Source organism: Oncorhynchus keta, chromosome 12 (genome assembly GCF_023373465.1).
Source record: "Oncorhynchus keta strain PuntledgeMale-10-30-2019 chromosome 12, Oket_V2, whole genome shotgun sequence".
Lineage (NCBI taxonomy): Eukaryota > Metazoa > Chordata > Actinopteri > Salmoniformes > Salmonidae > Oncorhynchus > Oncorhynchus keta.
This window is the reverse complement of record NC_068432.1, coordinates 32132432-32146335: the sequence shown is the minus strand read 5'-3', so window position 1 is coordinate 32146335 and position 13904 is coordinate 32132432. Positions and strand designations below refer to the sequence as shown.

At 40.8% G+C, this 13904-nt stretch overlaps 1 protein-coding gene across 4 annotated transcripts in view; it reads left to right on the top strand.

The window, feature by feature from the left end:
• LOC118391369 (roundabout homolog 2) overlaps positions 1–13904 on the top strand; it is a 232718-nt gene that overhangs the window by 109128 nt on the left and 109686 nt on the right. The window lies entirely within an intron of this gene.

The following is a 13904-nucleotide window of genomic DNA, read 5'->3' as shown; positions in this document are numbered from 1 at the left end:
TTTGGGTAGTAGCCTAAACATATCGATGTTACTTTGAACTGGGTGAAATGAAAATAAATGACAGTCATCCAGCATGCTGTAATAGAAAAAAGGCCATGCTCATGAAAAACTAAAATTGTCCTCCCTCATCATCAACGGCACTGACCGCCACTGTCATATGTCATATCTCCTATACTGCACTTTTACTCTCATCCATCCATCTGTTTTCACTCTCTCTTTTCCATGGTAGGTTATTTTATAACGGATGGGACGTTAAACGGGTGTCCTGACTCTCTGAGGTCATTAAAGATCCCATGGCACTTATCGTAAGAGTAGGGGTGTTAACCCCGGCGTCCTGGCTAAATTCCCAATCTGGCCCTCAAACCATCATGGTCACCTAATAATAATCCCCAGTTTACAATTGTCTCATTAATCCCCCTCCTCTCCCCTGTAACTATTCCCCAGGTCGTTGCTGCAAATGAGAACATGTTCTCAGTCAACTTACTTGGTAAAATAATGGATAAATAAATAAAATAAATAAAGAAATAATGCAGGTCCATGTGTAAAAGCAGAGAGAACAGCTTGATGTGGGCTTCCACAGCCTCTTGTACCTGTCAGTCTCAATCACAGCTCTCTGTGCTGCTCCCTAATGTGTGTCAATTCACTCTCCACCGTTATACAGGATGTAATTGGGACTGTGACTGCAAACAACATTCCATTCACATCTCTTGATTAGCATGTTAGCATCCTTCTATTACGGTTTACAGGACATGCTGCCTGCCTGCGTCTCCCCAGGGGCTAGCCATGGCGACGTGCTGCAGATGGGTGGAGCGGGTGGCAGGATTAGAGCCAGTTGCGCAAGTGTTAGCCCGGGGGGCACTCTGGCACCCAGACAGATCCCACATCCTCCAATTAATCTTTCTTCACACAAGGCCCTCACCTTCTTGTTCCATAGCTACCTCTTCATTTAGTCTCACCTCACTATCCCACCATCCTGCATTCATTCAATACCTTTGTGCTCACACATATCTCTACATACTCTGCCGTGCACCATCACCCCTCCCTGATCCTACATACCATTGCATAATGCAGGTTAGCGTTTCAGAGGCAGCTCTACAGAGTGGTCACTAGCTGGCACAGCCACAAAGTCATAAAATCTGATTTTAAACCAAACCCTAACTCTAAACTTAAGACAAAAAAAACATGCATTTTTTCAATATAGCCAATTTAGACTTTGCAGCGGGCCTATCTAAGTGGAAATCACTCAGTTCTGCCTTCATGATAAGCCTCATGGCAATAAACGTCAGCCTGCTTGCATAACATCTCTCCTCACTCCCCACCACTAAATAACCTTCATGGCCCCCATGACCTCCCAGTTTATTCCTCTTTCCCACCCTCCTACTGCCCCCCTTAGCACCGTGCCAGCCTGCCAAGGTACAGCCCAGAAAGGGAGGGTACTGTGGACAAAGTGCACTGAGAGCCAGTCCTGAGAGCAATCCTGGGCCTTACAGCCCTGCAGCCCCCTGCCCTGATCTGCCTAACATGGAAACCCATGGAACTCAGATCTAAACAGCACAGTGAGGCTAGGCTGCACCCCATGGTTGGCCAACATTATACAGTACCCTCATTAAGTTGGTCATGGCTAGATGAGATGCAGTTTATGTCAATGTGACATCAAAAGTTGCATGTTTGGGGAGAATGTTTTATTTTTAGCTAACCCTAACCTTTTCCTAACCTTAACCCAATTCTCCTAACCTGATATGTTAAGTGTCCTAACCTGCTGCATAGATTTTCCTAACCTGCTTTGAAATGTCACTTCTGATTGTAGATGTACATGATCTTGTTAAGACCAACTAAGCCCTTTGTATCATCTCTACTGGCCTTAACCAAAGACCACAGCTTTATCTCATAAGACAAAATAAGGTCAAATGGCTTAAATTTCATGGCAGGCCAGGTGTTGTCCATTTTGTTATTTAGGGTGCAGCACTGAATCACCTTTCAAACCAGAAGGTGGACAGATTAGTGTATGATAATGCTCTGATGGTTAGCAGGATAGCTGTTAGTTGGGGGCATGCTCTGCTGGGTGTTGTGCACTTGGCCGTCCCTGCAGATGTTGCGTGTGTGGGTACTAGGACGGGGGACTGGGGGTATACAGGACCTGATATACAGGACATGAACGTGGGGAAGAATGGACTGTGTCCCTGAGCAGATGTTTTCATGCAGTGCAGCGGTCCCTGTGCATTTGTCATCTGGGCTTTAATCTGGTCAGTCAAGGGCATTCTGGTATCAGAGGGGGGATCCCAGCTGTCTGTTCCCTCTGGAGGAACCCCTCCTGAACTCACACACACATTCAACCCCAGTACCACTTCAAACACACACACGCAAACTTTCACAGCCTGACGCACACAACATAGTTGTCAGATATCTGGCCTACTCTCTACTGTGGAGATTATACAAGGATGTTATTTTCCCTTTCTGTGATTGACTTTCTACATTGTACCCCCCCTGCCTCTCTTTCTCTACCACCCCCCTCACCTCCCCAGGGCCTCTGGCTGTCTTCCCACAAGTCATGTTCTTCTGACGACATGATGCTTGCATGTCTCTTGTGTTTTCTTAATGCTAACTCACACTGACGTTTGCACGGCATAGTGGGATGCTGCTCTCGGTCAAATTACACCATGGGATGTAATAATGATGAGGATGATGATGATGAGGAACCTAAGGGGAATGCTTCTATTTTCTCCTCTGCTATTTTTTCTTAATATTATTCAGTACATGGAGATGGATGGAAGACGAGAGGTGTTACAGAACCCGAATGATACAGTGCTGCATATTTTATAACTTTATACTTTATACTGCTCATCATCATCACCCTTTCTCCCGTTTCTCACTTTACTAAGCACCACAGAGAGTGTTTGGTTCATCTATGATTCATTTTCAATGGCGTCCATCCCCACGGGTGTTGATGTTTTCTGAAGAAGTGCTACAGTCTGATATGTGATTTCGAAAACTGCACTCATTTGTCAGGAAGCAGCTCTGCAATGATTCAAGTCTCTCCTCTGTAACTCTTTCATGTTTGTAGATGAGAAATGTAACTCTTCATGTTTGGGCTCTGATGAAAAAGAAAGAGTGCAATACTGTAGTGCTGATATAGAGATGGCTTCTAATATAGTGGCCTGCTTGCAATTGCATCGACTAGTGTGTGTATTGTAGTGAGAGAGCGCAAATTAATGTGTGTACATTGGTGCTTCTGTGTATGTGTGTGTAAGAGATAAATGGGGGGAGCAATGCAGACAGACAGGGAGAGATTTAGGGCATGGTCAGTGGGCTACCCCCTTGGAGAGGAGGCTTGAGTGGTAGGGGTCAGGGCAGTGTTTTGGCCCTGCAGCGGTGCTTCTCCGTGGGGAAAATGTTTGTCTGAGGGGCCTGTTTGTCTGTCTGTGGGGCTCTGGGGCTGTGGGGCCGTAGCCCGGTGGACAGAGTCTGTTAAGGAAGATTTCCCTACGGCCTTGGATACAGTATAATTACACTCCCAAAGCCTACAGGGTCCGTCTCCTACACTCTCTCACATTAGACAAACATGGAGGCTCAGACCCTCACCACTACTCCCCAGATCTCCATGGAAAACCTCTCCAGCCCTCCGCCATGTTCCTCAGCTCTTTGTGTCAGAGCCTGGTGGTAGAGTGTAGATACAGTAGGGCTCATAGTCTCCTAGTCACAGCACGGTAGTGTAGAGAAGTCACAGTCATGGAGGTTAGGGGCCCCTGAAATAATCAAGTCGCTAGTGTTAGGCTAAACTTGGCCTGTCTGTGTCCCCACTGGTTGGATAATTCACATTTCCCACATGCATCAGATCATTCACTGACACATCTAGAGTAATGCACTCTTAGCATTGCCCTCAACTACTGTACAATGAGCTTAAAGGTTGGCTGATCTGTTTTTCATGATTCATTAAAATGACCCTCATGATAGAATTTATTCACCAATTTGTAATTTCACTGTGGCTTGGTAGAGGTAGAGAAACAAATGAGTGCAGTCACGAGTGTGGTTTGTTTGGAAGGTTTGTATTGTTTGAATCACATGAGAGGAAAGAGTCACTTAATAAATGGTTGGTCCCTAGGGTTGAGTAGAGAGAGGTGTAAGAAGTTGTTGGGGAGAATCTCTGTCTGAGTGGGAACAGGGCAAATTCACTTGAGACCAATTATTCCCAGCCAAGCTGTTACAACCCACAGTGTCAGTGTGTCTCCTCTCTTCCGCGTGACAGAAGAGTGTGACATAAATTACTGTGAAAAATAAAAGGAAGAGGGAAAGATGGATGGAAGAAATATGAAAGAGTGAATGTAGTGCTAACATTTGCTCTATGACCATAATAATATACACATACACACACACAATCCATAGTCAGGCACATCTGAATGTTTTAATTAGACTGAGGGAAAGGAAAGCGCTAAGGCAGAACAGTTTGAGCGCTATCCTTCTGTGTTTGCTCAATTAAACTCTGATTGCAGCTAATTGCTTACACTAAGAGAGTGTAAAATGAGAGTATATGAGGTGGGTTGGTCTGGGTTTGCCTTCCTGCCTACATGGCCGTCTCCATTTCACATGATCCGCCTGCGAAGGAAACCAAATATTTAATGATGGAGGTTGTAATTGCTTCCTCTCTGTCTCGCTTACTGTCTCTCTTCGTCCTCCTTTGTCTGGCTTTCATAAGCATAGGCAGGTGCACACTTATACACATACAGAACAAATCAGAAAGTATGCATACCCCTTTACTTATTTCACATTTTGATGTGTTACAGTCTGAATTCAAAACAAATTACGTTGTTTTGTTTTTCTCAGCCATCTACACACAATACCACATAATGATGAAGTGAAAACATGTTTTTAGACATTTTTGCAAATTTATTGAAAATGAAGTACAGAAATATCTCATTTAAATAAGTATTCACACCTCTGAGTAAATACATGTTAGAATCACCTTTCGTAGTGATTACAACTGTGAGTCTTTCTGGATAAGTCTGTAAGAGCTCTACAAACCTTGATTGTACAATTTTTGCACATTATTTTTAAAATTGTTCAAGCTCTGTCAAGTTGGTTGTTGATCATTGCTAGACAGTTGTTTACAAGTAAAGCTTTGGATTTTCAAGATCTGTAACTAGGCCACTCAGGAACATTCAGTGTAGTCTTGGTAAGCAACTCCAGTTTATATTTGGGTTTTAGTTTATTGTCAAATCAAATCAAATCAAAATCAAATCAAATGTGTCCTGCTGAAAGGTGAATTTGTAATAAACGACTTAGTCCTTGCCATTGACAAGCATATCCATAACATGATGCAGGCACCACCATGCTTGAAAATATGAAGAGTGGTACTCAGTGTGTGTTGGCGGCAGGTAGCCTTGCAATTAAGAGCGTTGGGCCGTAACCGAAAGGTTGCTGGTTTGAATCCCCATGCCAAATATGTGAAAAATCTGGCAATATGCCCTTGAGCAAGGCTTAATTGCTCCTGTAAGTCGCTCTGGTTAAGAGTGTCTGTTAAATGACACAAATGTAAAAAATGTAAATGTTGTGTTCGATTTGTCTCAAACATAACGCTTAGTATTCAGGTAAGTTAAGGAATATTTTTATTCAGTAGGGGCTTCCTTCTTTTCACTCTGTCATATTTTACAATTATTTAACTAGGCAATTCAGTTAAGAATAAATTCTTATTTTCGATGACGGCCTAGGAACAGTGGGTTAACTGTCTGTTCAGGGACAGAACGACATTGTCAGCTCAGGAGTTTAAACTCACAACCTTCCGGTTACTAGTCCAACGCTCTGACCACTAGGCTACCCTGCCGTTAGTATTGTCAAGTAATTACAATGTTGTTGATCCATCCTCTTATCACCGCCATTAAACTCTGTTTTAAAGTCACTATTGACCTCATGGTGAAATCCTTGAGTGGTTTCTTTCCTCTCCGGCAACTGAGTTAGGAAGGATGCCTGTATCTTTGTAGTGACTGGGTGTATTGATACACCATCCAAAGTGTAATTAATAACTTCACCGTGCTCAAAGGGGTATTTAATGCCTGCTTCTTTTTTTACCAGTTGGTGCCCTTTGTGAGGCATTGGAAAACCTTCCTGTTCTTTGTAGTTGAATTTGTGATTGAAATTCACTGCTCGACTGAAGCACCTTATAGATAATTGTGTGTGAGGGGTACAAAGATCAGGTAGTAATTCAAAAATCATGTTAAACATTATTATAGAATTGTCCATGCAACTTATTATGTGACTTGTTAATTATTAAGCACAGTTTTACTCCTGAACTTATTTAGGCTTGCCATAACAAAGGGGTTGAATACTCAAGACATTTCAGCTTTCCATTTTGTATTAATTTGAAAACATTTCTAAAAGCACATTTCCACTTTGACATTATGGGGTATTGTGTGTAGGCCAGTGATACAAAATCTCTGTCAGGATCATTAGAATGAGTGGACCAAGGTGCAGCGTGGTAGGTGTACATTTTCCTTTATTAAATGAACACCGAACAAAAACAACAAAATACCAAACGAAAAGTGAAGCTAAATAATAGCGCTAATAGGCAACTATCCATAGTCAAGATCACACAAAGCACAATGGGGAAATGGCTGCCTAAATATGATCCCCAATCAGAGTTAACGACAAACAGCTGTCTCTGATTGGGAACCATACCAGGCCAACATGAATCACTAATCCCCTAGAAGACTCACCCTAGTCACTATCACGCAGCAACCAACATAGAGAATAAACAGCTCTCTATGGTCAGGGCGTGACAATCTCAATTGAATCCATTTTAAATTTAGGCTGTAACACAGCAAAATGTGGAGGAAGTCAAGGGGTATGAATACTTTCTGAAGGCACTGTAGCCTACTCCTCTGATTAACACACACATACACTCCTGTGAGATATGTTTTATATTTCCATGTTGCAGTCTGTAAATGTGCTCAGTCTTTGTCATTATACCTACCCGTAAATGCACTTGTCTGTCTGCTATAGAGCTAATAATGGTAATGTATCTGTGAAATGCTAACTCTAAAGAACCACATTTTGCATACTTAATTCATCTTAATGGCTTTTGGAATAAGTCAGCCAAACAAATTGTGTATTTTTCATAAATGACTTATGTCCGCACCACAGCACACACATCCAAAAGCTTGAACTTCCTTACAGAGAGAGAGCCACACACACAGACACATTTCCCCTCCTCCCCAGTAATAAATAAATGCATTTCCTCTGTCTGCTCCTCAGAGCTCCCTCTCACTCTCTCCATTTCCCCCTCATCCATCTCTTTCATTCCATTTCTCTCTTCCTCTCTCTTTTCTTTCTCTTTCTACTGCACAAGGAGAAGGGAGTGTTACGGACCATGCCAAAAGTAACTCATTCATTTGATGGGAGGCCATTTGAATTTGAATCAGGATGTTTTTGGAGATGCTGCAGTGTGTGTATGTGTGTGTGTGTGTGTGTGTGTGTGTGTGTGTGTGTGTGTGTGTGTAATGGCTGCCACAGCATCCTTATCACTTCTCCACACACCTGCTTCCCTCTGAGAGAGCGTCTCCCCTCTCGTCATGCCTCCCCATCAAAGACTGATCCAGTCTGGGCTCTAGCTCCATAACATCCCTGGATGAGCTCCTTGGTCCCTGCAGAACAGTATGTCTGCCTGGCTGGCTCTCCCTTACTGGTCCTGGGTGTGTGTGTTCTCCAGGCAGAAGGACACTCTGGCGTCTGCCTGTACCTTTGAGGCAGTGCCCACCCTGGACTGGTGCTTCTGGGAAACAAGCAGGTAGGAGTGGCTGGCTCAACTGCCATATGCTGTGTGATTCTGGGAAGCAGTATTATGGCTTATGGAATAAGACTGCAGAGCTTCTGAAAGTACACAACCCGAGGCCAGTGGTTTTGGACAAGCTAAAGCCAGTAGGATATGGAAAGACTTCTTGTGTATCTGTGTGGTGGTGTGTGTTGGGAAGAAAGGTTAGCTCAGTCATATACATAATCAAATGGGGGGAATTTCAAACTATGGGTACAGAGGAAAGAACTTTGTGCTCAAAGCACTATCACACCGCTGCTTCAGAGGTCAATTGGAGGTAATGTGAGGTAGTGAGAGGCAGTGAGGGAGGACGGTAGTGAGAAGGAGGGGAAAGGAGGGATGCAGCGAGGGGAGAGGGAGGGTACAAGAGAGGTCTGGACCTTCGTTACCCCTGAAACATACACAAACACACATGCACTTTACAGCCTGTGTCTATTCCACAAGTTACCCCCAGCTAAATCAGCTCAGTCAGGCAATGTATATACTAGATCTACAGTACACTGTAAAAAGCATCTACAATATCTCCCATTTCTTTTAGGCTAGCATTTGTCTGTCTCTGCGACATTTGCAACATTGTTTCAATGTTTGATCTCCAGCTGCCCTATGTTAATGAACGTGTTGAGAGTAGGACGAGACATACAGGCTGGCAGATTTTCTCAGCCAGTCGAAATCATGAATCAGCATAATTGTTATGGATATATGCAAAGACATGTCAATAGAAAAACATGAAATGCAGCTAGTTTGCTGTCATTCCAGCTTCCGTTTGAAGTGATTGTGTTTGTGCTCTTCTGAAAAGTGGCCTGGTGAGAGACCAAATGTTTTATGCCAGGCGAAATCACACATCATTAGCTTGTTATGGATGTTTGAAAAAGAACACTAGAACACAGATTAAACAAACACAAATACCGTTACTTTGCTGTTATTCTGACTGCACTGTTTTACATGAATGTGTTAGCCAAAGTTGACTAGCTAGCAACCAAGGGATAAGAACATTCCCAGCCATTGAGGAAATGACTGGGTCGCGTCTCTAACAACAACAAATAAACAAATACTTAATGACTGGGTCGCGTCTCTAACAACAACAAATAAACAAATACTTAATGACTGGGTCGCGTCTCTAACAACAACAAACTTACAAATACTTAATGACTGGGTCGCGTCTCTAACAACAACAAATAAACAAATAATTAATGACTGGGTCGCGTCTCTAACAACAATAAATAAACAAATACTTAATGACTGGGTCGCGTCTCTAACAACAACAAATAAACAAATACTTAATGACTGGGTCGCGTCTCTAACAACAACAAATAAACAAATACTTAATGACTGGGTCGCGTCTCTAACAACAATAAATAAACAAATACTTAATGACTGGGTCGCGTCTCTAACAACAACAAATAAACAAATACTTAATGACTGGGTCGCGTCTCTAACAACAACAAATAAACAAATACTTAATGACTGGGTCGCGTCTCCAACAACAACAAATAAACAAATACTTAATGACTGGGTCGCGTCTCTAACAACAACAAATAAACAAATACTTAATGACTGGGTCGCGTCTCTAACAACAACAAATAAACAAATACTTAATGACTGGGTCGCGTCTCTAACAACAACAAATAAACAAATACTTAATGACTGGGTCGCGTCTCAAACAACAACAAACTTACAAATACTTAATGACTGGGTCGCGTCTCTAACAACAACAAACTTACAAATACTTAATGACTGGGTCGCGTCTCTAACAACAACAAATAAACAAATACTTAATGACTGGGTCGCGTCTCTAACAACAACAAATAAACAAATACTTAATGACTGGGTCGCGTCTCAAACAACAACAAACTTACAAATACTTAATGACTGGGTCGCGTCTCTAACAACAACAAACTTACAAATACTTAATGACTGGGTCGCGTCTCTAACAACAACAATTAAACAAACACTTAATGACTGGGTCGCGTCTCTAACAACAACAAATAAACAAATACTTAATGACTGGGTCGCGTCTCTAACAACAACAAATAAACAAATACTTAATGACTGGGTCGCGTCTCTAACAACAACAAATAAACAAATACTTAATGACTGGGTCGCGTCTCTAACAACAACAAATAAACAAATACTTAATGACTGGGTCGCGTCTCAAACAACAACAAACTTACAAATACTTAATGACTGGGTCGCGTCTCTAACAACAACAAACTTACAAATACTTAATGACTGGGTCGCGTCTCTAACAACAACAAATAAACAAATACTTAATGACTGGGTCGCGTCTCAAACAACAACAAATAAACAAATACTTAATGACTGGGTCGCGTCTCTAACAACAACAAATAAACAAATACTTAATGACTGGGTCGTGTCTCTAACAACAACAAATAAACAAATACTTAATGACTGGGTCGCGTCTCTAACAACAACAAATAAACAAATACTTAATGACTGGGTCGCGTCTCTAACAACAACAAATAAACAAATACTTAATGACTGGGTCGCGTCTCTAACAACAACAAATAAACAAATACTTAATGACTGGGTCGCGTCTCAAACAACAACAAACTTACAAATACTTAATGACTGGGTCGCGTCTCAAACAACAACAAACTTACAAATACTTAATGACTGGGTCGCGTCTCAAACAACAACAAACTTACAAATACTTAATGACTGGGTCGCGTCTCTAACAACAACAAATAAACAAATACTTAATGACTGGGTCGCGTCTCTAACAACAACAAATAAACAAATACTTAATGACTGGGTCGCGTCTCTAACAACAATAAATAAACAAATACTTAATGACTGGGTCGCGTCTCTAACAACAACAAATAAACAAATACTTAATGACTGGGTCGCGTCTCTAACAACAACAAACTTACAAATACTTAATGACTGGGTCGCGTCTCTAACAACAACAAATAAACAAATACTTAATGACTGGGTCGCGTCTCTAACAACAACAAATAAACAAATACTTAATGACTGGGTCGCGTCTCTAACAACAACAAATAAACAAATACTTAATGACTGGGTCGCGTCTCAAACAACAACAAACTTACAAATACTTAATGACTGGGTCTCGTCTCAAACAACAACAAACTTACAAATACTTAATGACTGGGTCGCGTCTCTAACAACAACAAACTTACAAATACTTAATGACTGGGTCGCGTCTCAAACAACAACAAACTTACAAATACTAAATGACTGGGTCGCGTCTCTAACAACAATAAATAAACAAATACTTAATGACTGGGTCGCGTCTCTAACAACAACAAACTTACAAATACTTAATGACTGGGTCGCGTCTCAAACAACAACAAACTTACAAATACTTAATGACTGGGTCGCGTCTCTAACAACAACAAATAAACAAATACTAAATGACTGGGTCGCGTCTCTAACAACAATAAATAAACAAATACTTAATGACTGGGTCGCGTCTCTAACAACAACAAATAAACAAATACTTAATGACTGGGTCGCGTCTCTAACAACAATAAATAAACAAATACTTAATGACTGGGTCGCGTCTCTAACAACAACAAATAAACAAATACTTAATGACTGGGTCGCGTCTCTAACAACAACAAATAAACAAATACTTAATGACTGGGTCGCGTCTCTAACAACAACAAATAAACAAATACTTAATGACTGGGTCGCGTCTCTAACAACAACAAATAAACAAATACTTAATGACTGGGTCGCGTCTCTAACAACAACAAATAAACAAATACTTAATGACTGGGTCGCGTCTCTAACAACAACAAATAAACAAATACTTAATGACTGGGTCGCGTCTCTAACAACAACAAATAAACAAATACTTAATGACTGGGTCGCGTCTCTAACAACAACAAATAAACAAATACTTAATGACTGGGTCGCGTCTCCTAACAACAACAAATAAACAAATACTTAATGACTGGGTCGCGTCTCTAACAACAACAAATAAACAAATACTTAATGACTGGGTCGCGTCTCTAACAACAACAAATAAACAAATACTTAATGACTGGGTCGCGTCTCTAACAACAATAAATAAACAAATACTTAATGACTGGGTCGCGTCTCTAACAACAACAAATAAACAAATACTTAATGACTGGGTCGCGTCTCTAACAACAACAAATAAACAAATACTTAATGACTGGGTCGCGTCTCTAACAACAATAAATAAACAAATACTTAATGACTGGGTCGCGTCTCTAACAACAACAAATAAACAAATACTTAATGACTGGGTCGCGTCTCTAACAACAACAAATAAACAAATACTTAATGACTGGGTCGCGTCTCTAACAACAACAAATAAACAAATACTTAATGACTGGGTCGCGTCTCTAACAACAACAAATAAACAAATACTTAATGACTGGGTCGCGTCTCTAACAACAACAAATAAACAAATACTTAATGACTGGGTCGCGTCTCTAACAACAACAAATAAACAAATACTTAATGACTGGGTCGCGTCTCTAACAACAACAAATAAACAAATACTTAATGACTGGGTCGCGTCTCTAACAACAATAAATAAACAAATACTTAATGACTGGGTCGCGTCTCTAACAACAATAAATAAACAAATACTTAATGACTGGGTCGCGTCTCTAACAACAACAAATAAACAAATACTTAATGACTGGGTCGCGTCTCTAACAACAACAAATAAACAAATACTTAATGACTGGGTCGCGTCTCTAACAACAACAAATAAACAAATACTTAATGACTGGGTCGCGTCTCTAACAACAACAAATAAACAAATACTTAATGACTGGGTCGCGTCTCTAACAACAACAAATAAACAAATACTTAATGACTGGGTCGCGTCTCTAACAACAACAAATAAACAAATACTTAATGACTGGGTCGCGTCTCTAACAACAACAAATAAACAAATACTTAATGACTGGGTCGCGTCTCTAACAACAACAAATAAATAAATACTTAATGACTGGGTCGCGTCTCTAACAACAATAAATAAACAAATACTTAATGACTGGGTCGCGTCTCTAACAACAACAAATAAACAAATACTTAATGACTGGGTCGCGTCTCTAACAACAATAAATAAACAAATACTTAATGACTGGGTCGCGTCTCTAACAACAATAAATAAACAAATACTTAATGACTGGGTCGCGTCTCTAACAACAACAAATAAACAAATACTTAATGACTGGGTCGCGTCTCTAACAACAACAAATAAACAAATACTTAATGACTGGGTCGCGTCTCTAACAACAACAAATAAACAAATACTTAATGACTGGGTCGCGTCTCTAACAACAACAAATAAACAAATACTTAATAACTGGGTCGCGTCTCTAACAACAATAAATAAACAAATACTTAATGACTGGGTCGCGTCTCTAACAACAACAAATAAACAAATACTTAATTACTGGGTCGCGTCTCTAACAACAACAAATAAACAAATACTTAATGACTGGGTCGCGTCTCTAACATTGAAATCGATAGTTGCTTGGGTAGCAACCCTAGATTTGTGTTGTCATGGAAGGATGAAATAGTATGAATAAATTCATCAAAATAACACGTTTAATGAAAATATGTCAATCATTACTTGAATATGTTGGTAACCCGTTGTATAAAAGTGATAATGCCCTTGAATCCGGTGTTTGGAGGATATATTGGCACGGTTTGCCAGCCCTTTGACTTCTTCTCTGGCTTAACAACACCCCTATCAATATATTCTCCAAACGCCGGCTTCTCTGGCATTATCACTTAACTATTCCATGTCTGTTAAACCTATGGAGCTTCAGTTGTGAACTGACACAGTGGTTCCAGTCTATCTCTCTCTCTCTCTATTACAGCCATCCAATTAACACCATCAACCATCTACCTGTGCCTTTGCCATCAGATAAAGTAGCACACCCCCTTTCCTCCTCCTCCTCATCTCCCTCTCTCTCCCTCTCTCTCCCTCTCTCTCCCTCTCTTCACGTGGATGTGCAGACAACTGTGCACAGTTTTAATTGACAGGATCACTCGTGCTCTACGAAGTGAACATCTCTACATTTATAATTAAGCAAGGCTGGGGTTGAAGTGCAGGAGAGGAGAAGGCTGG